At 40.5% G+C, this 27,621-nt stretch overlaps 1 protein-coding gene across 4 annotated transcripts in view; it reads right to left on the bottom strand.

The window, feature by feature from the left end:
* LOC132406177 (neurturin-like) overlaps nt 1-27,621 on the bottom strand; it is a 118,744-nt gene that overhangs the window by 31,549 nt on the left and 59,574 nt on the right. Inside the window, exon 1 of one of the 4 annotated variants that reach the window (XM_059991480.1) lies at nt 492-569. The exons of the other annotated variants lie outside the window; for them this stretch is intronic. The gene's annotated coding sequence lies outside the window, so the exon portion shown is untranslated. Of the gene's footprint in view, nt 1-491; nt 570-27,621 lie in introns of those variants that run through there. 4 annotated transcript variants of the gene reach the window in all.

Genomic DNA, 27,621 nt, shown 5'->3' with positions numbered 1-27,621 from the left:
TTCATGTACATCCTTATGTCACTTAGCCTTTACATCTCTTATCGTCTTTTCTATTGATTACAGCCTTCAACTCCAACTGGTGATCTGACATTGAGGTTGCTACCAGAAATAAAAAGCCACTCATTCCAACATAATTTTAATTGTTCACCACCCAGTTTAATCCCTTCCCCCAGATGCTTTCCCAGAATCTGTAAACAAATATAGTATCTTGGCTTGGTCACAACTATAAATGCATCAACTTTCCTCATCAGATCTATCACCAAGCCTGTTCTCAAGAAATTCTGTTACATAACCAAAACCCTGTTCAAAGAGTTAATCATCTATTAACTAGACAGGTCTGTTGCCCTGCTTCCTTTCCTTGCACATTGCCCTTCTCTAAGTCTTCTCTTCACCTAAAGAACTCCTACTGTTATCTGTCCAGCCTTACTTGATTCTCCATGTGACTTTCACTATCGCCTTCAGATAATCACAAATTCACCTCCAGTACTTACTGTGAGAAGATTCAATAATGCTTCTTCATCATCACTCACTCGTGAAGATAGTGTCTGAAAGCTTTTCCAATTCCATGATATTTTCCCATCACTGACTGCTCTTCTGTGACATCAAACGTTAACCAGCTTCTCCAGAATAGGGAACTGTACGCTCATGCACTTTGGTAGATGGAATAAAGGCACAGCCTATTTCATAAACGGTGAGCAAATTCAGAAACTGGAGGTGCAAGGCACTTGAGTGTCCTAGAGCAGCATAACTAAAGGTTAACTTACAGGTTGAGTTGGTAGCAAAGAAGGCAAATACAATGTTAGCATTATTTTTGAGAGGACTAGAATATAAAAGCAAGGATGTAATGCTGAAGCTTTATAAGACATTGATCAGACCACATTTGGGGTATTGTGAACAATTTCCAGCCCCATATCTAAGGAAGCGTCTGCTGGCATTGGAGAAGGTGCAGAGGAAGCTTACAAGAATGATCCCAGAATTGAAAGGATTAACGTATGAGGAGTGTTTAATGGCTCTGAGCCTGTATTCACTGGAGTTTAGAAGAATGAGGGGGAATCTCATTGAAATCTACCAAATACTGAAAGGCCTGGATAGAGTGGACATGAAGAGAATGTTTTTAATAGTGGGAGAGTCCAGGACCAGAGGGCACAGTCTCAGAATACAGAGATGTTCCTTTAGAACAGAGATGAGGATTGGTGAATCTGTGAAAGTCATTGCCACAGATGGTTTAAAGCGATGTTTAAAGCGAAGGCTAATTAGTAAGGGTGCTAAAGGTTACAGGGAGAAGCCAAGAGAATAGGATTGAGAGGTAAAATAAATCAGCCATGATCGAATGGAGGAGCAGCCTCAATGTACTGAATGACCTAGTTTTGCTCCTATATCTTATGGTCCCCTCATTCTATTACTGGGAGCTGAACTTCATACACCTGATCTCTGGGACACCCTCCCCCAGGATTTTAGCCTTACCATTCAACTCCCTATCTTCCAATAGCTCCTCTCTGACTGACCCATTGCATGCTGTTCATCCCAGTTTCCCTCCTACTCAAGACTACTTGCATGGAAAATGCTTGGAGGTGCCTTTGTCTAGGGGCAAGCTGCAAATGTGAGCTGCTATCACAAACAATGGAAGATCAGTGAGGCAGCAAAACCCAATTCCAAAATTTCTGTTACAGCAAGAAGCCTATAAGGGAAAGCAATATTACACACCATGGGACACAGTGGTAACTAATGTATCATTTTGATGTTATTTAGAACGTGTGTGTATTTATAATGCGTTATTAACAAACCAAGCTTATTCATAAATGAAGCAGCTTCAACCACTTTGAACTATTTTTTCACGTGTCTGATTCCTGTTTTGCTAATGCCAATTTTTAACAGTCGGCTTGTTAAACGGTGGATTACACTTTCATCCATGGCTGTACAGACGTGTCTCCTGACACTGCTCCTTTGGCTTCTTGTACACTTCAATTAAATCTGAGTACTTTTAGCAAATGTGTCTCCCATTTTCGAAAAGCAGTGTACCGTAGAGAGATGTTATCCTTGGTGGTGAGACTAATGTTCGGTTAGTGGATCTTGTGTGCCATTGCCTTTTGAGATTTTAGTACAGTGTACTATCTCACAGCGTCAGAGTCAGGTTTTTACTACCCACTTTATAAGTTTCTCAATACTTTTGTAAAAGCTAGAACTGAAATTAACAGTTGTTTTCATGTTACCTACATAAAAGGCATAGTGGTGGAGAAACTATTAGTCTGGCTTCACATCACATGGAACCCTGGTTCAATCCTGATCTCTGACAATATCTTTAAGGAGCTTGCATGATCTCCATGTCATCCAAACATCTCCCCTGGATTCTTCTCACATCCAGAGGTGGGGCTGTAGGTAGGTTAACTGCTGTGAATTACGTCTAATGTAGACGGATAGATGGAGACTTGGGGCTGATGGAGTAGCTGGCATGATAACTGGTGAGACAGTAGTTACAGGGAAATAAATGAGGGAATGGGAATTAATGGGATTATACTGAGATTTGACCTATGATGTTATGGAATGCTAATACCTATCATTCCTACTCAACATGACATCAGACTAAGTTCGACGTTGAGCCACATTTGCAACTGGCAAGGCAGGTGACCTCATGGATTTGGATGGTTGGTTAGTGCAAGAAAGTGACACTAAGGTAAAAGGTCAGTCATGACCTTGTAAAGGAAGCCTATTCCTGCTACTATTTCTGAATATATTCTGATGTGGTTATTCCTATACTGGGCTTTATCTCCACTCATTCGAAGTGGGGCAATGGTAACCTTCCACTGAAGAATAAGTACCCTGCAGCTGAGCAGAAATGCTGTGAAAAGTCCTGTACTTCAACAGACATAGAGTGAAGGATGCTAGAGTTTAGCAGAGGTGGAGTAGAGGGTCCTGTATTTTAGAGGAGGTGGGATAAAGGGTCCTTGAGTTCAATGGTGTTCCGGTGCCATTGCTCGAATTAGGTTGAGTGAGATTCTGTGGCATTAAGAGTTAATACTGGGGAATGACTGACTTGAGATTTTGACTTTTGCATGTCGGTTGTTTGTTGTTGTTTGTCCTTCTTGTTATGTGTCTGTTTTCACTGATTCAATTGTGTCTCGTTGATTTACTGTGATTGCCCACAAGAAAATAAATCTCAGCACTCTATGTGGAGACATATGTACTTGATAATAACTTTACTTTGAACTTTCAACTTTGAGAGAGACTGGGAGTTCACTCACTGATTGATTCCTACCCTCGGCCAACAAGGAAAGGGTGGGCGGAATGAGGCCGGCAAATGGTGGGGTGAGTCTGTTGTGTATTCATTATTTCAATAATATTTGAGTAAGATTGCAAATATATTGTTGGATTAAACATTCTTTGTTTGATTCATTCATTATGGATTATATGTAAAAGTATGTGAATAGTTTATGTCATTACTCACTGAAAGTAAAGGACAAAGTAGATAGGCTATTCCAGGCTCCGTTCCTTTTGATTAGTTTCATGTTTTGGAATTACAAACCACAACATGAAACAGCTAGTTCTGTCATTATCAGTTCAGGAGTATTTGATGGCTAGGTTCATGCCTGTCTCCATTGACATGGAGTTTTACTGGAAGATGCACAGTACAAACGATAGCACTTCATGTACAGTATGCATAAACACTTACGTCAGGAGTCCCTGACCCCTGCTGACAGAAAGACAAGGGCCCAGCATGAGAACCCATCATCAAGTTCCTCCCCAGGCCACATATCATGGGTGAATATTCTTATGTAAAATTGTGTTTACACTCTCGATGAAAGAAACTTGGCCATCTGAACTAAAGCGTTTTGTGATTACAGCACAATACCACTTTCTCGATGCAACCAACAATTCACTGGAGGAACCCAGTAGCTTTGGGGTGAGAGGGACTGTTGACATTTCCGGGCTGGTGGGTCCCAATGCTGGGTTTTGACCCGAAACATCAACAACTCCTTTCGATCCACAGATGCTGCTTGACTCTCCAGCAGACTGTTAGCTGCTCCAGATTGCAGCCTCTGCAGTCTCTTGTGTCAGTGCCTTCTCCAAGGAATCTAGGGGTGGACAGGAACAGCTGAGCTAGCCAGTGACAACTACGGCTTCAGATTTTTGTCAAGTACTAAGTAGCTAAGGAAGTAAACACTACAAAGACCAATAACAGAGCTGATTACATTTCTTATTAATTTAATCATTTACAACATAAAACATTTAAACATATCCAAATAAGCTGTGTAAATATAAACTGTGAGATCACCTAGTGACAAGCACTCATTTTCTTAAATTTACCAAACAGTGATGGAATTAGTTACATCTGGATTCACAATGAGTTGCATTGTGGCATGGCTCACATTTTGAACCACATTGGCCCAGATAAGTAAACATCACAATAGTGCAAATGAGACCGTAGCTCCCTTCCTTCCCCTTGGGCTCTGCAGAGCTGTGAATGGGTAGATGATATCATAAAATTTAACTTCAGTTTTCAATAATCAGGAGCTGCTTTCCATCTCTTGGGGGGGAGTGGTGGGGCCTTGCATAAGGAATCCCCTCTGAACGAGTAGTCAACCTGTCAATCATACTTCCTGAAATCACCTCAATAAACAATATTTTCCTTAATGCAAGCTCCCATAATTTTCTCTATATAATGACAACTGAGAAGTTTACACTGCCAACAAGTGAAAACATAAAAATAAAAATCTAATCAGTCTCCTGGAAATTTCTGTTCCACTGGAAATAATTAGTCCAGCTGAATAAATAAGTCTTTTGGAAACTGGATTAGAATGTGAACAACTTGATGCAACTATTCAGTAACAGAAGGCATCACGGTAGCGTAGTGATCAGCATCAGCTGTAAGACAATAGACAATAGGTGCAGAAGTAGACCATTCGGCCCTTCGAGCCTGCACCGCCATTCTGAGATCATGGCTGATCAACTACTATCAATACCCGGTTCCTGCCTTGTCCCCATATCCCTTGATTCCCCTATCCATAAGATACCTATCTAGCTCCTTCTTGAAAGCATCCAGAGAATTGGCCTCCACTACCTTCCGAGGCAGTGCATTCCAGACCCCCACAACTCTCTGGGAGAAGAAGTTTTTCCTTAACTCTGTCCTAAATGACCTACTCCTTATTCTCAAACCATGCCCTCTGGTACTGGACTCTCCCAGCATCTGGAACATATTTCCTGCCTTTATCTTGTCCAATCTCTTAATGAACTAGGGTTCATTTCACCTTGCTGTATGGAAGGAGTCTGTACATTCTTCCCTTTACCCTGTGGGTTTCCTCCAGGTGCCCTGGTTTCCTCCTACCTCCCAAAGATGTACGGTTAGGGTTAGTGAGCTGTGGGATGCCGGAAAAGTGACGGCACTTGTGGGCTGCCCGGCACAATCCATGCAGATTTGATTTAATACAAATGACGCATTTCACTGTACGCTTTAATGTACATTGCACAAATAAGGCAAATCTTTATCGCTTTAAAAATGCATTTCTAAGTGCTTCTGTTTGAAACAAATACAAGTTAATTTACTTGTAGCTGAAAATTAAGTTAATTGACTTTATTTACCAAACAACTGAAAGCTTTATTGGATCAGATGGTTTGAGTTTTCCCAGCCATATGTAACCTAGTTTATTGTAATACAGAGTAACTGGCAAAGCTTGGCAGGATATCATCAGCAGACATGGGCATTACTGTTGTCAACAGTCTCCCAGTGTCCGACGAGCACCAGTGACCCCTTCATCATGCAGATTAGCCTCCCTGCATTCAGTAGATAAAGCTTTGTATATAAAAATAACCTCTCAAGGACATTAAAAAATAGAACTCCGAATAGGTTAATTGGCATCATGACTGATTTTCTTTTACCTCAGTGCTACTTTCTTGCATTAACTCCATATCCCTCAATTCCTTAATGATCTAAAATCTATTGAGCGCTGTCTTCAGTACATCCAAACAACTAGAACCCCTCAGCATTCTTGACCAGAAAATACGCAGAGCACAGCCCATTGAGTTCTACGTCTAGACACGTTAAATAAGCCACTCAGCTCACTTCAGGACAATTCAGAGTAGCACCAAAACTCCTTGGAGACTCCTCACACTCATCCAAAAGTAGTAAAGCTTACAAAGGATTGATGACTTTCTCCTCAGCTTGGAGTGGCAATGGGCCTGAGAGAGTTGAATTCCTCCCTCGGGGCAACCTCCTTCTTATTCTTGGTGGTTTCTGCTCCAGTGCAGGCTACAAAGCAAATAACATTTTTGTTATACATTTATGAATTTGATCTAAATGTAGAGAGTTGTGCATTGGGAATTGCCTATGGGAAAGAAAGGGGGAATAGGCACATGTGTGTGTCTTATCTGGTAATATCACAATATTTGTTCCAGCACTGGACCTCATTTTACACTCATTAGCTAGTGTATCAATGGCTCTCTCAGAGAACCTTTGGTGATCCTTCTGTGCCTGAGTCCCTTCTGGCTTTCTCACTCTCTCTCTCTTGAGGGAGGTTTGGGGGCTGATGATCAGGATGTTGTTCTTTTTTTGTGTGGGGAGTGGGTTTGATGTTTCTCTCTGAACAACTTTCGTGGATATCTGGAGAAGACAGATCTCAGAGTTGCATGTGGATACACCTTTGAACTTTGAAACTTTGACGCCATATTGTGCTTGTTTGCAGCCAATTTGGAAAACTTTAGTTGAGATCCCAGTTTGGCGCAAGCATGACATCAACCAGTCCATTTGCGTTGCTTCTTGCAGGGACCCCCAAGTTCCCTCTGTACACCAATAATGCCCTGCCTTTAACTGTACACTTACCCCTTACGTTCAGCCTCCTAAAATGCAACTCATCATGCTTGCCCAGATTAAGCTCCACCCAGTTCTGTGACTGATCTATATCCTGCAGTATCCTTTGACAATCTTCTTTACTCTCCACAGCTCCACCTATTTTTGAGTCATCTACAGGCTTGCTAACCAACATTCTAAATTTTTGCCCAAGCCATTTATATATCAGAACCAACAGCAGTCCTATCACTGATGCCTGCAGAACACCACTGATCAAAGGCCTTCAACCAGAATAAAGACCATTCCACTATTTCTACGTCAAGCCAATTCTTAAACCAAACTGCCAAACCACCGTGGATCAAATACAACTTAATAGTCTGCAGGATCCTCATGAAACCTCACAGTGAAACTTGTATACAAATTCTTCCAGAGAAAAAGATCAAATAATCATTTATTTAAAATTTATTTGGTGTCATCTGCCAAGTGACAAGTTTGAAGTCATTGTCTTTTTTATCTGCCTGAATCTTTGTCTCTGAGATACACAGAGCTAAACATTGGAGAGTTTCTGTTTCACCTGAAGGAAAATAAATGTGTATACAAACTTGCCCAATGAAACTTTGAAATTAGGTCTTCCTTAAAAATCATCCTATTCAATAAACTGATATCTTGAAAGGCCATAGGGAAATATTTTCCAAACTGTCAGTGTAACTTGTACAGACTGCTGTACAAACTAATGAAGATGGTCATGAAACACACTCAGAATGCTGGAGGAACGCAGCAGGCCAGGCAGCACCTATAGGGAGATGTACAGTCGATGTTTTGGGTTAAGACCCTTTGGTAAGATAGTCATGAAGTTTTATTAGTGATATTTAAACTGCCAAGTTGCAATCTACAACTTTTGTATTCATTTTCTACAAACTTTGCTTAAAGTTTTAGTTATGGAAGTAAAAACAACACATTTTCAATTCAATGAACTTCAACCATTGTTGGATATTTCTACTGATATTTTCAGAAGTCTCTAATTCTGGATGGCCATTGGCAGGTCCTCCTGCCTGATTCATATGTGCAAATTTGTAATCATTTTGCTCCCAAAAACAAAGATTATTGATATCTTCCAGTTTTCGGCATCTGCAGTAAAGCTTTGAATACATTCAATGCTTATCGTTACCGAGGTTATTTGAAAAGCTCACAGGAGGAGGTGTCAGAATCTTCCATTTTAACTCCAAAGTCCACTGATCCATGTGAGCTAATCTGCAAGCTAGTCATGTTCAAAGTGTTCTGCAGAGACTATCCTGTTTTTTTTTATTTATGGAGTTCCGCGTGGGAGAAGCGTGAGGTCATTGTCACTGGATCAGTGAAAGACAAATGGGAATGCTTCCTTAATACTGAGAAACTAGGAGGTGCAGAGGAGCAAAGGGATTTAGGAGTCAGGAAAACAAATCACTAAAAGATGGTGCACATGTAGAGAACTAATCAAAACAGCTAGAGGATTTTGACATCTATCTCATGAGGACTGGAATTCGAAAGCAAGGAAGGGCTACTCCAGCAATATGGAGCCAGGTCAGACACTGTCTGGAATACTGCTTTCAGTCTGGATACTAAGCACGTATTGTCCCTGTAAGAAGGGAAGTAACATCTTTCCTTAGATTGACACCAGATTGACAAAGTTTGATCAGAAGATTTGGTTTCATAAACCTGGCACCAACTAGACCATGTTCCCATGTTCTCTTCTCACTGCTGCCATCCGGAAGAAGGTCCAAGAGCCTTAGGACCCACACCACCGGGTTCAGGAACAGCTATTACCCCTCAGCTATCAGGGTCTTGAACCCGAGGGATAACTTCATTCAGCTTCACTCACCCCATCACTGAATTGTTCCCACAACCCTATGGACTCACTTTCAAGGGCTCTTCATTCAAGATCTTGATATTTATTGTTTATTTATCTACTTATTTATTTTCTTTTTTTGTATTTGCACATTGATTGTATGTCCTGTGGGAGGCAGCCTTTCATTGATTCTATTGTGTTTCTTGTATTTACTGCGAATGCCCACAAGAAGCTGAATCTCACCGTTAAATATGGTTACCTATATGCACTTTGATAATAAATTTGAACTTTGAACTTTGGCACATATAGAAAGTTGATAGTGAATCTAACCTTAATACTAAATGTGTGACACCCTACACTTGACTCATATTCGCCTCACTGTAAGATAGGTCTGTTCTCAATCTTATCCTAGGATTGAAGCTGGGCAGGTGGTAGAAGCGTAACCATGATTTTCTAGTTACGGAAAGAGATGAAGTTAGTCCTCAAGTTAAGATCTTGTATTGCAGAAAGCTGATTTCATTAGCATAAGGAAAGACCTGTCAAAAGCAAACTGGAAGCAGATTCTTGCTGGTAACAAACAGCTGGCAAGTGGAAGTCTTTTGAAAGTTCAGGGGCCAGTATTTTCTTAGAGAACCTTCAATACAAGAGATTATCGCATATTTAATAAAGAGAAAAAGAAAGCATGGACATGGTGGGCCAAAAGGTTTTCTTCTGTATCGTACAAGCCTGAGACCCTATAAAATATTAATGAAAACTTTTTCTTCCAGTGAGGAAATCCAGAATGAAAACGTATCATTATAAAATTAAAATTAGACCAGTATCATTATATGATTAAAATTAGACTGGTTAGATCAATACTAGGAAGCAATTTTTAAAAACAGGGAAGTGAGGATCTCGATGTCATACTCAGAAGTTTGAAATCTTCATATCGATAATTAATCATTATCATTATATTATATCATTATATGAAAGGGTATGGTCAGAAAGTTTGATAGAGTTTTACAGGGACACATTGAGAACATACCTAGAGTACCACATACTGTATACATAAGGAAGCATACACACGTTGGAGATAGCACAGATAAGATTCATGAAGTTGATTCCGAGGATGTAGGGATTGAGGTACAAAATGTTAAGCAGGTTGGGCAAACACTCAATGCGGCTTAGAAAAATGACAAGGGAGATTGACAGTGTGGACGTTGAGAGGGTGTTTCCCCAGTGGGAACATTTAGAATGGAAGAAGGTGATTACAGAATAACAAGTAACCCATCTACAAGAGGAGAAGGAAATTCTTCTCCCAGGGGTTTGTGAATCTTTGCAGTTTGCTATCCCCAGAGAACTGAAGAGGTGGATTTGAGGCAGCAATCGAAAGACATTTGACCTACAAGGGCAATAAGAGGTTTGAGGAGCGTATGGGAGAGTGAAGTTAGTGCTAAGGTTGGAAAAATCTTGATAAATGGTGAATTAGAGGTGAACGTGTCAATGCTCTTATGTTCAAATACAAACAAATGCTATCACACTGTCCTATCCCCACATCAAGAACAGCGAGACTGGCTAACAGAATTTTGATAATTAATGGTAAAGCAGAAGATTCTGCAGATGCTGGAAATCCAGAGAAACACATATACAACGCTGGAGGAACTCAGCAGGTCAGGCAGCATCTATGGAAGGAAATAAAGAGTCAACGTTTTGGACTGAGACCCATCATCAGGGTGTTGAGTCCTGTTAAACTGTTTTGATTTCTGATGAAGAGTCTTGGCCCAACACATCAACTACTTATTCCTCTCCTGATCTGCCCTGCTGAGTTTCTCCAGCGTTTCATGTATTTTATTAAACTTGCCATCTAAAGAAGCAGAGCCATAAAATGGAATCTTTATGACGTAAGTGCAGTGTTAATGTTCAAGGGATGTCAGCTTTCCACACACTTCCCTTACAAACAAATATCAATAGTTCCTAATGCTGTGCTATTCATGTCATTTTCTACATCAGTGACATGCCAGAGGTGCTTAGCCCTGATCCAGGTCCCACCCACTATTCTGCCTAATGCCATGCTCCCACTTCAACAGTATCTCTGCTACAAGACTGCCAAAGATCTGGATTTGCAGCTGTTCCTCTCATCCCCCATTACCAGTGAATTAATGATTGGAACCATGTGCAGCACTACAAAATTATTTGGCTGTGCTTCCCAGAACTGTTTAACATCAGTTCCAACCTGTACAACCTCTGTATCATCTTATTCTGTTTCCTGGGCTTTAACCCTTGTGGAAGACATAACTGAGCACACAATAAAGGGGAAAGAGTTAATCATCAATGCAATTCACTTACAGTTTTAACAGATGAATGGAGAGTCACACGAATCAGTGCTCAGAAACCCCAGTAAATAGCAGAAGGAAGCAGAATTTGAGTTATTAACTCTGCCGAATGAGTTACGTGGCATTTTACTGGTTCTGTTAGATAGTATTTTCCATTCGCTAAGAGTGGTATATCGGATGTGGCTCAATAAGTGACGTTTTTGTCTTTGACTCAGCAGCTATTAAGTTCACGTCTTGCTCCAGAGGTATGAGCAGAAATATTTAACCTAATGCTCAAGTACTGTACCGCAGAGGTACTACATTGTCACAGAAACTGCTTTTCCATCTGCGATATCACAACCAAGAACCTGTCTGCACTCTGAGATGGATATGAAGTATCCCCTGGAACTAGTGCAGAGGAGTTATCATCAGTGGTCTCTCCGTGCGCATTCCTCAAAGACATCGTGAAGCAGAGTATCAGGTTAATATGTTTGTGCAGACTGCCCACTTACACCTCCGGTCTAACTAGAACATAGAACATTATTGCACAGTGCAAGCCCTTTGGCTCACAACTTTGTGCTGACTTTTTAACAAATTTTGAGATCAATCCAACCCTTCTCACACACATAGCACTGGACTTCAGGAAGGGTAAGACGAAGGAACACAAACCAATCCTCATAGAGGGATCAGAAGTGGAGAGAGTGAGAAACTTCAAGTTCTTGGACGCCAGTTTCTCTAAGGACCTAACCTGGTTGTAATATATTGATGCAGCTGTAAAATAGGGAAGATAGCAGCTATATTTTGTTAGGAGTTTCAGGAGATTTGGTTTGTCGACTAAAACACTCGAAAACTTCTACAAGTGTACCTTGGAGAGCATTCTGACTGGCTACATCACCATCTGGTATGGTGGGGGGGGGGGGGTGCTCCTATACAAGATCAAGATAAGTTTCAGAAGCTTATAGTCAGCTCCATCATGGATACCAGCCTCCATAGTATCCAAGACATTTTCAAGGAGCAGTGCCTCAGGAAGGCAGCTTCCATCATTCAGGATCCCTATCACCCAGAACATCCCCTCTTCACACCATTACCATCAGGAAGGAGGTACAGAAGCCTACGGGCCCACACTCAGTGATTCAGGAACAGCTTCTTCCCCTCTGCCATCTAAATGGACATTCAACCCATGAACACTTCCTCACTACTTTTTTACTTGTTTTCTTTTGCACTACTTATTTTAACTATTTAATAGACATACGCTGTATAAACTTAATTTAACTCAGTTTATCTCTCTGTATCTCATTGTGCTGATGTTGTAAAGTTTAACAAATTTCTCAACATATTCCTGGTTCTCATAAATCATAAATCTGATTCTCATTTTCCTACAATCCAGTTCAATCAATAAATCAATGGTTCTGATCATCTTTTACTTTACCTAAGACATATCATATCCTCACCAAACACAGTTACAAGACAGCCACAGCATCATGTATGCTTAACAACAGGAATCAGACAAGGCTTTATTGCCTGTAAACTGTATTGGGATGACAAGGAAGGTGCCATATAATTGTTAATTTTTCCACTATGAGAAGTACATAAGGGAGTTCATGACAAATACTCAGATTTAAGCATACACAACAATGCAGCTGTCTAGTAATTGTGTTTGGTGAGCATATGTTATGTTTTAGTTAACATAAAAGATGATCAGAGCCATTGATTGGATTAGACAGTAGATCTAATAGGAACGTTTTGGGATGGAAGATCTTGATAACATCCATATGTGTTTACAACCTGAATTAGTGGTCCCTGTTATTCATTTTAATTAATTTACTAGTTACCTGTATCTCTTAACTTTTAAAGAAAACAGAGGACAGTGTTTCAGATTGTAGGTAGAAGATAGCAGCAGATAATGAGGAAGAGAACGAGTACTGTTTGGAGGGTCTGAAAACTGGGAGTACAAAATGGACGTGACTGGAGTAGATGTAGGTGCTTTGGCGGAAGAGGTTTCGCTGAACTGATATTGAGGGCATTTTCCTGTGCTATGGCTGAGATTATGGAGATATAGAAATAAGAATCTGAGCGCATCAAAAAGGCCACAGCTGGGAAACTCAACTGAAAGCATAGGACTACGTGAAACAAGGGATCATGGAACTATGAGAAATGGAGTTTGGAAGATCATGCTAAGTTTTGAAGCAACTGAAGGACTGATTTCAGGCCATCGGGGGCAAGTTGGCCAAATTCAGGACAAGTCCACAAAAGTGAGAAATTGTAAGATTTGGGGACATTAGGTTGAATTCTGTGTGGGAATACCAAAGTATGATCTAGGAATTTCACATCTGTTAAAGTAGTCACAGGATGAAAGGAGTGCCAGAGTATTGGGGGAAATTTAGGAGTAGGTCCTAGGGTGGAAACGTAGAGGACAGAGCTCTGTAATTACTGGAATATGGGAGCCCATCACTGCTGGCATTGTACACATTAGGGTCAAAATAGAGTAAGGAAGGGAAGGGCTGGAGTTAACTTCCCCAGGTCTGTTTGGAATTATAATTTGTTGTTTTTCAGGTGGTATTTATCGAAACGCTTCAGTAAATGTTCTAAGAATGCACTTAAACCAACCAATTTAGAATGAGCAGCTGGTGGTCACAGCGTTCTTGTCTCCCTGGCCAACTGATGTGAGACAGATTCGGGGAACAGCAAGGAATGCAGCAGGTAGATGGGAAAAGGCTCCGATGCTGAGCTGCATGTGGAAAGTGGGGAAGGCAGAAGGATAGGGGCAGTACCAGGCAAGAAATCCAATTTCCCCAGCCCTTAAGTGGGTGACACAGGGAGGGCAGCAGAACAGGGCAGAATTACTGAAAAGAAGTATGGCACACCCACACACTTGCTCACAGAAGTCTCCCGTGACAGCTCAAAGCATAATGAATGTTACTCCCTCTTTGCATTTAATAGCACTAACTCATGTTATGGTTCATCTATGGTTAATTACCACTTTGTTTAGATGAACAAGGTTAAGGTCAATTGCTTAACATTGGAATTCGGATTGGAAGTAAAAATGTAAGGTGGAAACAATCTCAATTTTCAAACCATTCTGAATACCACTAGTATTTTGGGAATAACAAGCACAGAAATACTTGTTCATGGCATTAATTGTCTGGTTGGAATGATCAAATCAAAGCTAAGGCAGTTTATTTCTGAATGTCTATTTCATATCTTTGTTTTGTGTGCAGTCCAGTTTTTATATTTTTACATGTACTTAGTTGGCCATCTTAAAGGAAAAGTAGGCACAGAATTAGCACCTGAATGGGAGTGAGTGTTTGCTAGCTCCAAAATTGCTGAAAAATACCACCAACACTGTCCTGGCTGCAGATTAGTTTGCATCAGGGAAATGCCTACAGCAGCAGAAAAAAAGCAGCAGCACCACCAAAGCCATCCTTGCTTTTTGAAGTTGTACTTCGAGGACAATGGAATACAGTATTATAGATAGGACCATACTACCGTCTACCAGTTTCAAGGCAACACACTCCCAAAAACATCCAGTGAGTAAACAATCAATTTTGGATTGAGGAAGGACACTTGCCAGCATGTGCGGGGAATTTCCTGTTTTAATTCCCATGGATACTCTCCTGAACTGGGAGATGGGTCCAGAATTAAATAACCAAGTGGAGAGCAAGCACACACTCTTGTACTAAAGCTTTGCCCTTGTTTATTTATTTTGACCATCCCTGTTTGTTCCCGAATTGAGAAGACGGTTATGATTCAGCTGCGCTGGTTCATCCAGACTCTTGGATGAGTCGGATTGGTGAGAGGCTTTCATTCCCTGAAGAAAAGACTATGAAGTGAGACCTGGGACATCAGGATGACTTGGCAGTCACCGTTACGATGAGTTGCTTTCTTTTCCAAATTCGGATTAACTTAATTGCTTTAATTTGAATTCCCCATCTGTGAGGATGCAATCCAAGGTCCGCAGGTCACATTCAGCCCACCGATCCAGCATCCTAACCTCTCCCCTGCCGCTGCAGTGTCAGATTTCAGGATGAGTGCCTGAGTCCTGGTTATGGGGCTTCAACTTACAACAACGTGAGTGGTAGGGGTGTGGAGGCTGTACTGTCTTCCTGAGATCTAGAGAGAGGAGCAACCAATTTCCCTCTGCTGGTACACTGAAGATCATGAAACCCGAGAGTTTCCAATCCACAACAGCAGAGAATGTTGGTGTATCCATCCCAAACATTACTTATGAACAGTTCTCTACAGATCCCATACCTGCTGTTTCACCTCAGCTGGTATGAATTAGAGTTCTTGGGTTGCGGCTGCAGCCCTCTTGCAGTGCTCTGTGTAATAAGCCAGCAGTGGCCTGGTGACACAGCACCACATAGTGGCAGGCCGTGGGCTTGCGGCTGGGAGTCGCCGCAGTCCAACCAGCGCCGGGAGGCTTGAGCTCTGTGGCACGCGGCCTCGCACGTCTGTATCGCATACTCAATAAGGGTGTGTATAAAAGCACACTTCAGGCAGACGGATTAGCGCGGGGTTTTACAGCGCCAGCGATCAGGGTCCAATACCCGCTGCTGTCTGTAAGGAGTTGGTACATCCTCCCGTGACTGCGTGGGCTGCCTCCAGGTTTTTCCGGTCCCTACACGTACGGGTCAGGGTTCGGTTTAGTAAGCCGACGGTGACGGGAGCACGGTGACACGTGGTCTGCCGCCAGCGCATCCTCGAACGATGTTGGTCATTTACACCTTTCACAGCATGTCCCGATGTTTCAATGTACACGTGACACATAAACAAAAATAGATGATGAGCACAGGTGGAGACCAGAAGCCTGACTAAAGAGGTAGATTTTAAGGAGAAGCTTATATTTTGAGGGAGAGAAGAGAAGATAATGCCTGACCTTGAGACCTGGATTGTCTTCGGAGGGATAAGAGAGGCAAGTACAATAAGCACATACACTACACGGCCGGAGGATTTAGACAGTTGAAAGCGATTAGACAGTCACATGGGACAGGAAAGATTATGTGGGGAATGGGCCAAGCATAAGCAAATGGGACTTGCTCAGTTGGGTAGCTCAGTCAGCATGCACGGGGCCTGTTTCTGTGCTGTAGAACTCTATGCCTTAATGATTCTATGAGGAGACTGCATGCACAGGAAAGGGTCTGAGGCAGAATTTAAAATAAGTGCCAGTCATGGGACAAACTCTTACTCAAGTCAATCAGAAATGTAATAGTGCATAGACATGATGCAATGCAATCGCATTGAGTAAGGTATCTGTGTCGAAACTGGATCTCTTAGCGCAATCTGTGTGCAATTCAATATTGATGGACCACAGAATAAGTCATGTATCATTAAGTATCATTATAAGTATCAGTATCATTTCTGGATAAAATCACACCAGTTGTAAAACTGGACCTGTAATTTTGGTCAGGGTTCGTCCTACTGCTCTCGCAGTGCCAGACACGCATCCAATGATGTTGATTGTCATGCCATGCATGTTTGAAACACTCCCAACATCAATTGGAGATCCCAGATGCAGAAAATTATTATTGCTTGGCAGTCACAAAGAAACAAGAAACACAATCCATCCAGCTCTGTATCTTAAAGGACAACTTAGCTCACGTCACTTACAGGGCATCCAAAACTCACCAAGTAACTGTTCATACTCGCAAAGAGTATGCATCCCTCCTCTGATCTCTAGACAATATTGACCCAATCTGGGTAATCCCCTCCACATGGAATTAGTTATAAGCAGATCATGTCTAACTAACTTGGTGCAGGTTTTTAACTGAGTGACAGGGAAGGTTGGTGAGGGCTTGACAACCTACTTGTTGAGATGTCATATATTCAGATTGTCATCATGAATGAACTTTGAACTATGAAGGTCATAGGATAAAGGAGCTTGAGCAACAAGGATAGAAGGTTGGTTTTGTAACAGGGAACAGGGAATAGAAGTAAAAGTTTGTTCTTCAGACAGGATGGATGTACAGTGTGGAGTTATCCACTGCTTTTCTTTATTCTTTTTAAGGACTTAGACTTGATGCACAGAGCAGACATTCCAAAACTTGTCTGAAATGGTGAAGTGTGAGAGTTATGTACTTCAAGGAGATGTAGACAGGTTAGTGAAATGGCAGGTTAGTGGCAGATGAAATTTATTCCCGAGAAATATGAAGTATCACACTTTGATAGAAAGAATAAGGAGAAGCTCTGGAAGTTGTGCAACACAGATATAAAAGGGGTACAAGATTAGAAAGGCGTGGGTGTAAATGTGCTTAGTTCATTGACAGTTGACAGTAAAAATGCTAGGGATTTTTGGAAGTTATAGAGTGTTATGAATGTTTATGAACGACTGATCTGTCCACAGCTGAAATATTGTGTAACATACTATAGGAAAGATATGACAGCCTTGCCAACAGCGCAGAAGTGATTTACTATAATTATTCTAGGGACACTGTGCATTAGTCATGTAGATAAAATGGGAGAAATTGGTCTTGTTTTTCCTGGCGCAGAACGAGGGGATCTGGTGAAGATCTGGTGTGCAAGATGATGAGAGGCATTGATCATGTGGATAGTCAGAGGCTTTTTCCCAGGGATGAAAAGGCTAGCATGAAAGGGCACAGTTTTAAGGTTCTTGGAAGTAAGTACAGAGGAGATGTCAGGAGTAAGTTTTTTATGCAGAGAGTGGTGAGAGCGTGGAATGGGCTGCCAGCGAAGTTGGTGGAGGCAGATACAATAGGGTCTTTTAAGAGACTCCAGGATAGGTACATGGAGCTTAGAAAAATAGAGGGTTATGGGTAACCTTAGGTAATTTCTAAAGTAAGTACGTGTTCAGCACAGCATTGTGGGCCAAAGGGCCTGTATTGTGCTGTAAGTTTTCCATGTTTCTATATATAAAATCATGAAGCACACAGTTAGAAACCTAGTACATTGGTGGATGTGTCATAGCTAGAAAGTGATTGCAATGAAACTTAAACAAGAATATTTTTTAATATCGTGGAAGGTATGCACTGGCAGGGGTAATAGCAGAGGTAGATTCAGCAAAAGCTGGATATATATCCGACAGGAAAGAATTTGCTGATGGTGTGGTTGAAGCAGGGAGTAGGACCAGTTGGGCTGCTGTTACAGAGAGCTAGTGTGGGCAGTGGGCCGAAGACACTCCTTATGTGCTGTAATCATTCCATAATTCTTGAAAAAAGGATGCAATCCAATTTCTAAACAACAGTCTTTAGCAATGATGCCAGATAGATTATAAAAAACAGCAGACTGCCATAAAACTGATTATAACAACTTGCAGCTTTACACTGTGCAACAGTACAGGGACGTATAGCCTGCGTTACTCAAACAATGCTACAAAATCATACCATTAAACACAGTAATGCAGCAACACACTAGCAGCATAAACCAAAGCTATCAAACACTAAAGCAATGCAATAAAATTGCTTCATAAAGTTTACAAGAAGTACTATGAATCGCAACTACCCAAGATTCATTCATAAAGCCAGATTATGAAGCTCAAGGGTAAAGGTTTGAAGCCAGATTATAAAACCTGACAAGAAGAATGTCACTCCAGATTATAAACCCAGCAGCAAGTCGTCATTATAAAACTGGATGGAAAAGTAGATTATGAAAAATGACAGGAAAACTGTTTTAAAATAAGGAATACTAAACAGTAGAATTTTGTCAAACATAATAAAACCTATAAAGACATAAAACCAGATTAGAAAGCCAAATAATCTGATTTTTAATATAATATCATATAATAATACAAATATAAAAGTCTTCAAAAGATTTTAAAAATCTAAACATATAAATCTTTAAATCTTTTCCCTTTCACCTTAAACCTACACCTTCTAGGTTTAGACTTCCCCACCCTGGGGTACTACCCATAGCATAAGGATATAAAACTAGATTAGACAATGCAACTTTAAGAGGTATAATCAGATTCTAAGACCTAACAGTAGGGCCATAAAACTAGAATGTAACACCCATATTATGTTGTAAAATCAAACTATAAAACCCAGAGAGGTGTCAACACAGATTAAAACAATTGTAAACCAGGATCTTAACAAACTTCATACAGGCATAAAACAGATTATAAAGCATTCTTTCAGTGAATGAGATCTATAAGCAAACAGCATATCAGTGTATTGGATTATTCAACGCAATAGTAATGTGGATCATCCCACTCTGCAGCAAGGTGTCAGTCTGCGTATAAAACTCGTCATTAGAACTGAATTTTAAAATCCAAATCCACTAAAATGTAAAACTGGATTGCAAAACTCAGCAATGAAATACAAGCAACCCTCTCGTTGTGGACATTTGAGTAAAAGAAAATCATCCTTACAGCATTCGCAAATCACTACCAGAAACTTGAGATACAGAAAAAAAATTCATTTCATTTTCAAACACGAAGAAATTCACTTCATTTTCAATCTTTTTTAATTGATTTTTAAAAATAAGGATAAATACAAATCAGAGGAGAAGTTATAAATACATATTTCAATAAAAGTACAAAGGAATATACAAAAATCATGTATAGTATAATATTGAGCTAATATATAAAAGGAACCACAACTCCTCTTAACAATTCATTTAAAAAATCAAAATTTCTATTATTGAGAAGAAAAAAAAACACTAAACTAACCTAAAACAAAAAAAAGACTGGGCAGTCCATTTTGGGGATATAATTTAAAAAAAAGGAAAACATCCTTCTGGTCAAATCTGAAACTTCACGGAGAATTCACTCTCACAGAATTAACATGAGACAAGAGCAAATCAAGAAGCACAAAATGTATCTTTTCTCAACTCACATTTGACACATACTCAAATGAAACAACTTTACATTGCAGGATGGTTTTCTAGGAATGCCCTCTCCCTCATTACGTTACTCTCTGTCCCGTACTGAACGCAAATCCTGAATATAAAACCCAATAACTATAAGGACTGGAGTGTTAAAGCTTGGTGCAATGTCGTATAACTGGATATAAAACTAAGATATCAAACTGACATGCAGCATCTTAACACCAGATTATACAAGCTAGCTGCAGGGAGTTTAAATGTGGCCCTCCATTGGTTGAGATCAACCATGGGAGTTGCATTCTAGCAGTCTACATTGTTGGTATAGTGCTGTCTGTGGATGATGGGACCAATGTGAGAGTGGCAGTCTCTGTTGCAAAGGTCTCATCTGTAAGTCGCCTCAGCTCTGCAGGAGGGGCAGTGTTCCTTCCTATGGTCCTATTTGTCTTCTGCTGCTTTCAGGAAGTTTCTCCTTGCCTGACTATGGTGAACTACATATACCTGTCTGGACACGCCCCCCCCCCCCCCCTCCGGCTGACTGCTCCTGTGGCTCCTCCCACAGACCCCCGTATAAAGGCGATTGGAGGCACTGCTCCTCCCTCAGTCTCCAGGATGTTGTATGGTGGTCTCTTGCTGCTAATCGTGGTCTCTTGCAGCTAATAAAAGCCTATCGTTTGCCTCCCGTCTCCGAGAGTTATTGATGGTGCATCACTGACTTAAGGTGTTCTTTCAGGATGCTTCTCCCTCTGGTGCGGCTGGACACCGATGGAGATGTCCCAGCACCTTTGTTTCCCTCTTGCAGCCATCCTTGGAGCACTGTTATGGGTGGCCAATGATTTGCTTGTCTAAAGTAGAGGATGACTTTTGGGCTGTGGACATCCTGCATGCATCAGACGTGGCCAAACCGGTGCAGCCTAGGCCGCCTATACACCAGGTTATAAAGCTCCAAATATTTTATTATACAACCCAGAAGAAAAGGTGTGAAAGTGTACAATTGAAATCTGTATTAAGGCAATTAGACAAGAGTTGAATCTGTTCTATAGAAAATTACAACAAGGTTATAGAACTAGATACAAAAAAGCCAACAGAAAGTGTAAAACCAAATTGGATTATGAAACCCAACAGAAAATTAATAACACTCCATTAAAATATGAAAACTGAATTTAAAAAGCAAGATATAGATTATCCAACCCATTAATGGGCATATTTATTGACAATAGGACACAGCAATAAGGGAATATAGATGAATTATAAAAACTCTCTAGTAAGAGCATAAACCCAGTTAATAAAACTCAGCAAATAAACGAATGCTTAGACCCAACATTCGAATAGAAAACTAGATAATGAAGCCTATAGCAAGTATGTAGAGTGGGATTATAAAATCCAACAATGGGATTTAGTGGAAAAATACATTATAAAGCCAAAAGTACAACAGTAAAACTGGATTAGAAAACCCAGTATTCCTGCATAAAAACAGATTAATAAACAAAATGACTGCATTGCAGCATTATACAAGCCAGCATTCGGAACATGAAACTAAATAATAAAACCTTGAAATGAATCTATAAAAGTTTAACTCAATAATAACATTCAACAATAAGAGTATAAAACCAGTAATGTTTAAAAATGGGATTAGAATTCCAACCACAAGCATGAAGAGCATATTGAAACAATAACAGTAAAATGCAAAACATATTATACAGGTGCCCGCCCCCTTTACAAAGTTAGAGCATTCCTATGAAACCTTTCTTAAGCCGAAAAGACATAAAGCAAAGAACCGTTAATTTATATGGAAAAAACTTTCGCAAAAGCAAAAATCCTCTTTGTAATGTGAAAACAGGTTACTAATGTAGGTCCTTTGTAAAAGCAAAGTGGCGTTAAGTGAACATTTGTAAAGCAGGGGACGCCTGTAATAAGGAATTAATAGATTGGGAAGATCAGGTTGGTGTGAATCCCAACAGGAGAAATTTGTAGAAATATCCTACAAGAAGGACATTTAGATCAACTCATGGTGTAGCCCACTAGGGGATCAGCTACTCTGGATTGGGTGCTGTGTAATGATTCAGAATTTATTAGAGGGCTTATGGTAAAGGAACCCTTAGGGGGATGAGTGATCATAATATGGTAGAATATATCCTGCAACTAGAGAAGGAGAAGCTAAAGTCAAATATATCAGTATTTCAGTGAAGTAAAGGGAATTACAGAGGCATGAGAGAGGAGTTGGCCAAAATAAATTGGAAGGAAAGACAGCTGAGCAGCAATGGCTGGAGTTTCTGGAAGTAACTCATAAGGAGCAGGATAGATACATCCCAAGGAAGAACAAGTATTCTAAAAGCAGAATGATGCAACCTGGCTGACAAGAGAAGTAAAAGCCAACATAAAAGCCAAAGAGAAAACGTAAAAGAGCAAAAATTAGTGGGAAGCTACAGGATTGGGAAGCTTTAAAAAAAAACAGAAGGCAACAAAAAAAGTCATAGAAGGAAAAGATGGGATACGTAGGTAAGCTAGCCAATAATATTAAAGAGGATACCAAAAGTTTCTTCAGATATATACTTTGTAAAAGAAAAGTGAGGGTAGATATTGAAGAACTGGAAATTTTTTCTGGCGAGGCAGTAATGAGGGACAAGAAAATGGCAGACAAACTAACAAGTATTTCCCATCAGTCTTCACTGCAGAAGACACTAGCAGTTTGGCGGAAGTTTGAGAGCGTCGGAGGCCAGAAGTGAATACAGTCGCTACTACTAAGGAAAACATACTCGGGAAGCTGAAATGTCTGAAGATAGGTAAGTCATCTGGAACAGATGGTCTACACCCCAGGGTTCTGAAAGAAGCAGCTGAAGTGATTGTGGAGGCATTAGTAATGATCTTTCAAGAAACAATGAATTTTGGACTGGAAAATTGCAAATGTCACTCCATACTTTAAGAAGGGAAAGATGCAGAAGAATGGAAAATATAGACCTGTTAGTCTGATCTCAATGGTTGGGAAGATCTTGGAGTCGACTGTTAGGGATGTGGTTTCGGGGTACTTGGAGGCACATGATAAAATAGGCCGTAGTCAGCCTGGCAAATCCATTGCAATTCTTTGAAGAAATAACAAGTGGGTAGATGTTGTGTATTTGGATTTCAGAAGGACTTTGACAAGTCGTCACACATGAGCTGCTTAACAAGTTCAGAGCCCATTGTATTACAGGAAAGATACTAGTATGGATAGAAAATTGGCTGATTGTCAGGAGGTAAAGAATGGGAATAAATGGAACCTTTTCTGGTTGGCTTCAGGGTTCTGTGTGTTGGAATCACTAATATGTCAATAATTTGGATGATGGAATTGATGGCTTTGTGGCCAAGTTTGAGGACGGTACAAAGACAGGTAGAGGGAAAGGTAATGTTGAGGAAACAGAAAGGCTACAGAAGGACAGACAGACTAGGAGAATGACCAAAGAAGTGGCAGATGGAATACAATGTCAGAGTGTGTGGTTATGCACTAGGGTAGAAGAAATAAAAACATAGACTATTTTCTAAATGGTGAGAAAGTTCAAAAATCTGAGGTGCAAAGAGATTTGGGAGTCCTTGTGTAGGATTCCCTAAAGGCTCATTTGCAGGTTGAGTCAGTGGTGAGGAAGGCAAATGCGACATTAGCATTAATTTTGTGGTGACTAGAATATAAAAGCAAGGATGTAATGATGAGGATTTATAAGGAACTAGTGGGCCCCTTATCCAAGAAAGGATGTGCTGACACTGGAAAGAGTTCAATGGAGGTTTACAAAAATGATTCCAGGATTAGATAGCTTGTCATATTTGGAGCCTTTGGTGGCTCTGGGCCTGTACTCACTGGAATTCAGAAGAATGAGGGGGAGATCTCATTGAAAGCTATCAAATGTTGAAAATAATTGATAAAGCAGATGTGGGGAGAATGACTCCTATGGTGGAAGAGTCTAAGACCAGAGTACACAGCCTCAGAATAGAGGGCTGTCCATTTAGAACGGAGATGAAGAGGAGTTTCTTTAGCTAGAGAGTGGTGAATCTGTGGAATTCATTGCCAGAGGTGGCTAGGGAGGCCAAGTCATTGCATATGTCTAAGGCAGAGGTTAATAGATTCTTGATTAACCAGGCCATGAAGGGTTATATGGAGAAGGCAGGGGTTTGGGACTGAGAGGGAAATGGATCAGCCATGACGAAATGACAGAGGAAACTTGCTGGACGAAGTGACCAGATTCTGCTCCCATATCTTAACTTATGGTCTTATAAACTAGAGCAACATCGTTAACCCTGATGACCAACACAGTGGTAAAAGTGAAAAGGGGCTGTAAAATCCCAAAAGCAAGTGATTATACAACCTAGGATTAAGTTTTAGATTCAAATAGTGAGGCATAAAACCAAAACTGAAACAAGCAACTCTAAGGGTGAAAACATAGAAAAAGGGGGTAAAACCAGATACAAAACTTTATAGTAAATGCATAAAACAAACTACGTCCATGTCAAATCTACAAGTTAACCTCTACTTTAAAGATGCAGTGCACAATTAAAACAACATGTTAAGGGTTGAAAACTGGATTGCATAAACCAATAGTAAGGGTGTAAAATTATGTCTGGCCAGAATTCCTTTAGCCAGTAGTTCCAGTTTAACAGCAGCGTGGGCAATAATGCATTCTGGACTTCCACACATGTGCAGTGCAGCCCAGAAATGTGTTGAACATCCAATGTTCATACATCTACCTTCTCACTGCACTCCTGGACTCCTCAATAAGTCCAGGAACTTTCCGTAATGAAATAAGAATCTGGATGCACTTTGCATCTGGTCCCTCAGCTATACACCAGCCACTTGACAGAAGTAAGTGACCTTCACGCAAGAATATATCTTTAATCAGGTTTTTAGTTTATATTTGATTATTGCATTTATTTTAATTTATTTTTAATTAACATTAATTTAGTATTTTTTAATGAATCATGTCACTTGTAATTCATTAAATTCCTTTAATTGTCTGCAGCCTGTATCGGATCAGCAGAGATATGCCACTACCTACAGCTCAGTCACTGCCTCACCTCATGAAATGGCCTTGGTACTGATGCCAACAAGACTGTAAGACCTGCATGGCCACAAGAAGTTAGTACAAGTGATGATGGTTTAACGTTTAACTGGGTCAAGCGCCATCCAAACCTGTAAAAGGTTCACAGCTGTTAGGCCTGGGCCCAATCCTGCTGTCTGTGCATGTTTTACTTGTACCTACACGGATTTCCCCTGGATGCTCCTGTTTCCTCCTACACTCTAAAGGCACCCAGATTGCTTGGTTGACTGGTCTCTGTGTAACGTTCCTTGTGTGGAGCTGAATGATAGAATCTGTAGGGAATTAATGAGAATGTGGGAAGAATAGAAAATGGGATTAACATAGGATGAGTTATTAAAGGATGGTTGATGGTCAGTATTGACCACAGGACCTGATCCCCTGGTATACCACTCAATGACTCTACCACTCTAAACCTCAACAGTAAGCTATGAAAAATGATTGCAAAACACAAGTGTAGGTATGTAAAACTGGAATATAATAACCTAAAGTAATGCAATTCCAGATTATATCACCAAACCTGAATATAAAATCCTATATTTTATAGGGCTCAATACTAAAAAGTATCAGTCAAACTCTACTGCGAAGAGCATTATACCTGATGACAAAAACCAACAACAAAGGTACAAATCTGGATTATAACATTGCAATTGATAGTGAAATTGTAATTGGAAATCTCTACATAAGGACTGGGAACCAGATTATAAAAGTTAACAGTAGACCTTTAAAATCATATTACAACACTGGATATTCAGAATGTGGAACAGGATAAATATAGATTAGATTCAACTTTATTGTCATTGTGCCAAGTAGAGATACAAAGCCAATGAAATGCCATTAGCATCTAACCAGAAATGCAAAGAATAGTGTTATTTACAAAATAACTGCAAATAAAAAGTAAGTGCTAAAGCTCACAAATATAAAAGTACTGAGACTGTCCAATATGGGTGCAATACTGCTTAGCGCTGTGATGTGAGGTTCAGCAGGTTCACAGCCTCAGGGAAGAAGCTCTTCCTGTGCCTGCTGGTGCGAGAGCGGAGGCTCCTGTAGCGCCTACCGGATGGGAGGGGAGTAAAAAGTCCATGGTTAGGGTGAGATGCAGCCTTGATAAGGCTTTTCACCCTGCCCAGGCAGCGTTTATGGTAGATGTTCTCAATGGTGGGCAATTGGGTGCCGATAATTCGCTGGGCAGTTTTCACCGCACGCTGGAGTGCGTTGTGGTCTGATACGGGACAACTGAGATGCAGTTGGTGAGTATGTTCTCAATGGTACAGTGGTAAAAGTCCGTCAGTATCCTGGGACTGAGATGATCTTTCTTGATGCTCCGCAGGAAAGAAAGGCGCTGTTGCACCTTTTTGATCAGGATGGAGGAGTTCAGGGACCAGGTGAGATCCTCGGAAATGTGGACACCAAGGAATTTGAAGCTTGATACACGCTCCACTACAGCTCCGTTGATGTAGATGGGGACATGAGTGTGGCTCCTAGCATGCGTTGTGGACTTATGATCTCCTTGGTCTTCTGGGTGTTAAGGGCCAGTTTGTTGTCGGCACACCACGTGGCCATGTCGTCATCCCCTCTGATCAGGCCAACCACCGTGGTGTCGTCTGCGAACTTGATTGTGGATTATTTTCCCAACAAAAAAAGCTAAAAACGATTTTAAAACCCAACAGTCAGGCTATAAAACCAGATTATAGAATACGACAATAAGATTGAGAAATGGATCATAAAAGCCACGTATAGAGTGTAAAAGCAAATTATAAAACTGCTTAACAAGGCAATAACACTAAATTATAAAGTCCAGCACTAAAAGCATAAAACCAGATTATTTAACCCATCTATATCAGTATAAAGACAGACTATAAACCCAATGCAATGGGGCTACTTGTGGTTAAAGTAAAGTGCCATACCCGATTTAAAACCCTACAGATTTGTACAAACAGATTATAAAATCCAGCTGCAGTGTGTAAAGTAGATTATAAATCTAAACAGTAAAATGTAAAACCAGATTAGCAATTCTATGTTGAAAACTTAAGTAAGTTTGCCAAATTGCATTATCTAACACAACAGTGTATGAAACCAGATTATAAAAATCAACGCGAAGGATATAATATAAAAACTAATCATAAAGATGCCTACTCATAATTTTAAAAAAACTAAAGTATGCTTGTAAATGTACAGCTCCACAGTAAAATATCAAACCAGAAAATAAGGATGTAAAATTGATTATAATGAAGTCTGAAAATAGACTCCAATACCCCAACATAGAGTTGCAAAACCTGATTATAAAACACCATTCTAAAGGTCTCATATCAGATGATTAAGACCAACAAGGTGATACCAAACATGGGAAAATCTGCTGATGCTGGAAATCTGAAGCAATACACACAAAATGCTGGAGGAACTCTGCAGGTCAGGCAGCATCAATGGAAAAAAGTAAACAGTCAAAGTTTCAGGCCAAGACCCTTCTTCAGGACTCCTGAGGAAGGGTCTTGGCCCCAAACGTCAACTGCTTACTCTTATCCATAGAAGGTGGTGCCAAGCCAGATTATAAAACTGTAGGGTATAATTTCACATTGGATTATAAGACCCTATGGTGAACTGCCTCACTGGATCAGCAGAACACACAGGAAGGTAACTAAATGGTTTATAAAACCCAAAAGGGATTTCATGCTAAATTATTATATTACAGGTGTTGGTGCATGGCCAAGTGGTTAAGGCATCGGTCTAGTGATCTGAAGGTCACTAGTTCAAGCCTCGGCTGAGGCAGCATGTTGTGTCCTTGAGCAAGGCACTTAATCACACATTGCTCTGCGATGACACCGGTGCCAAGCTGTATTGGCCCTTGCCCTTCCCTTGGACAACATCGGTGGCATGGAGAGGGGAGACATGCAGCAT

This window comes from Hypanus sabinus, chromosome 16 (assembly GCF_030144855.1).
Source record: "Hypanus sabinus isolate sHypSab1 chromosome 16, sHypSab1.hap1, whole genome shotgun sequence".
Classification (NCBI taxonomy): domain Eukaryota; kingdom Metazoa; phylum Chordata; class Chondrichthyes; order Myliobatiformes; family Dasyatidae; genus Hypanus; species Hypanus sabinus.
The sequence above is the reverse complement of the archived record's forward strand: the minus strand, read 5'-3'. Positions and strand labels throughout refer to the sequence as shown.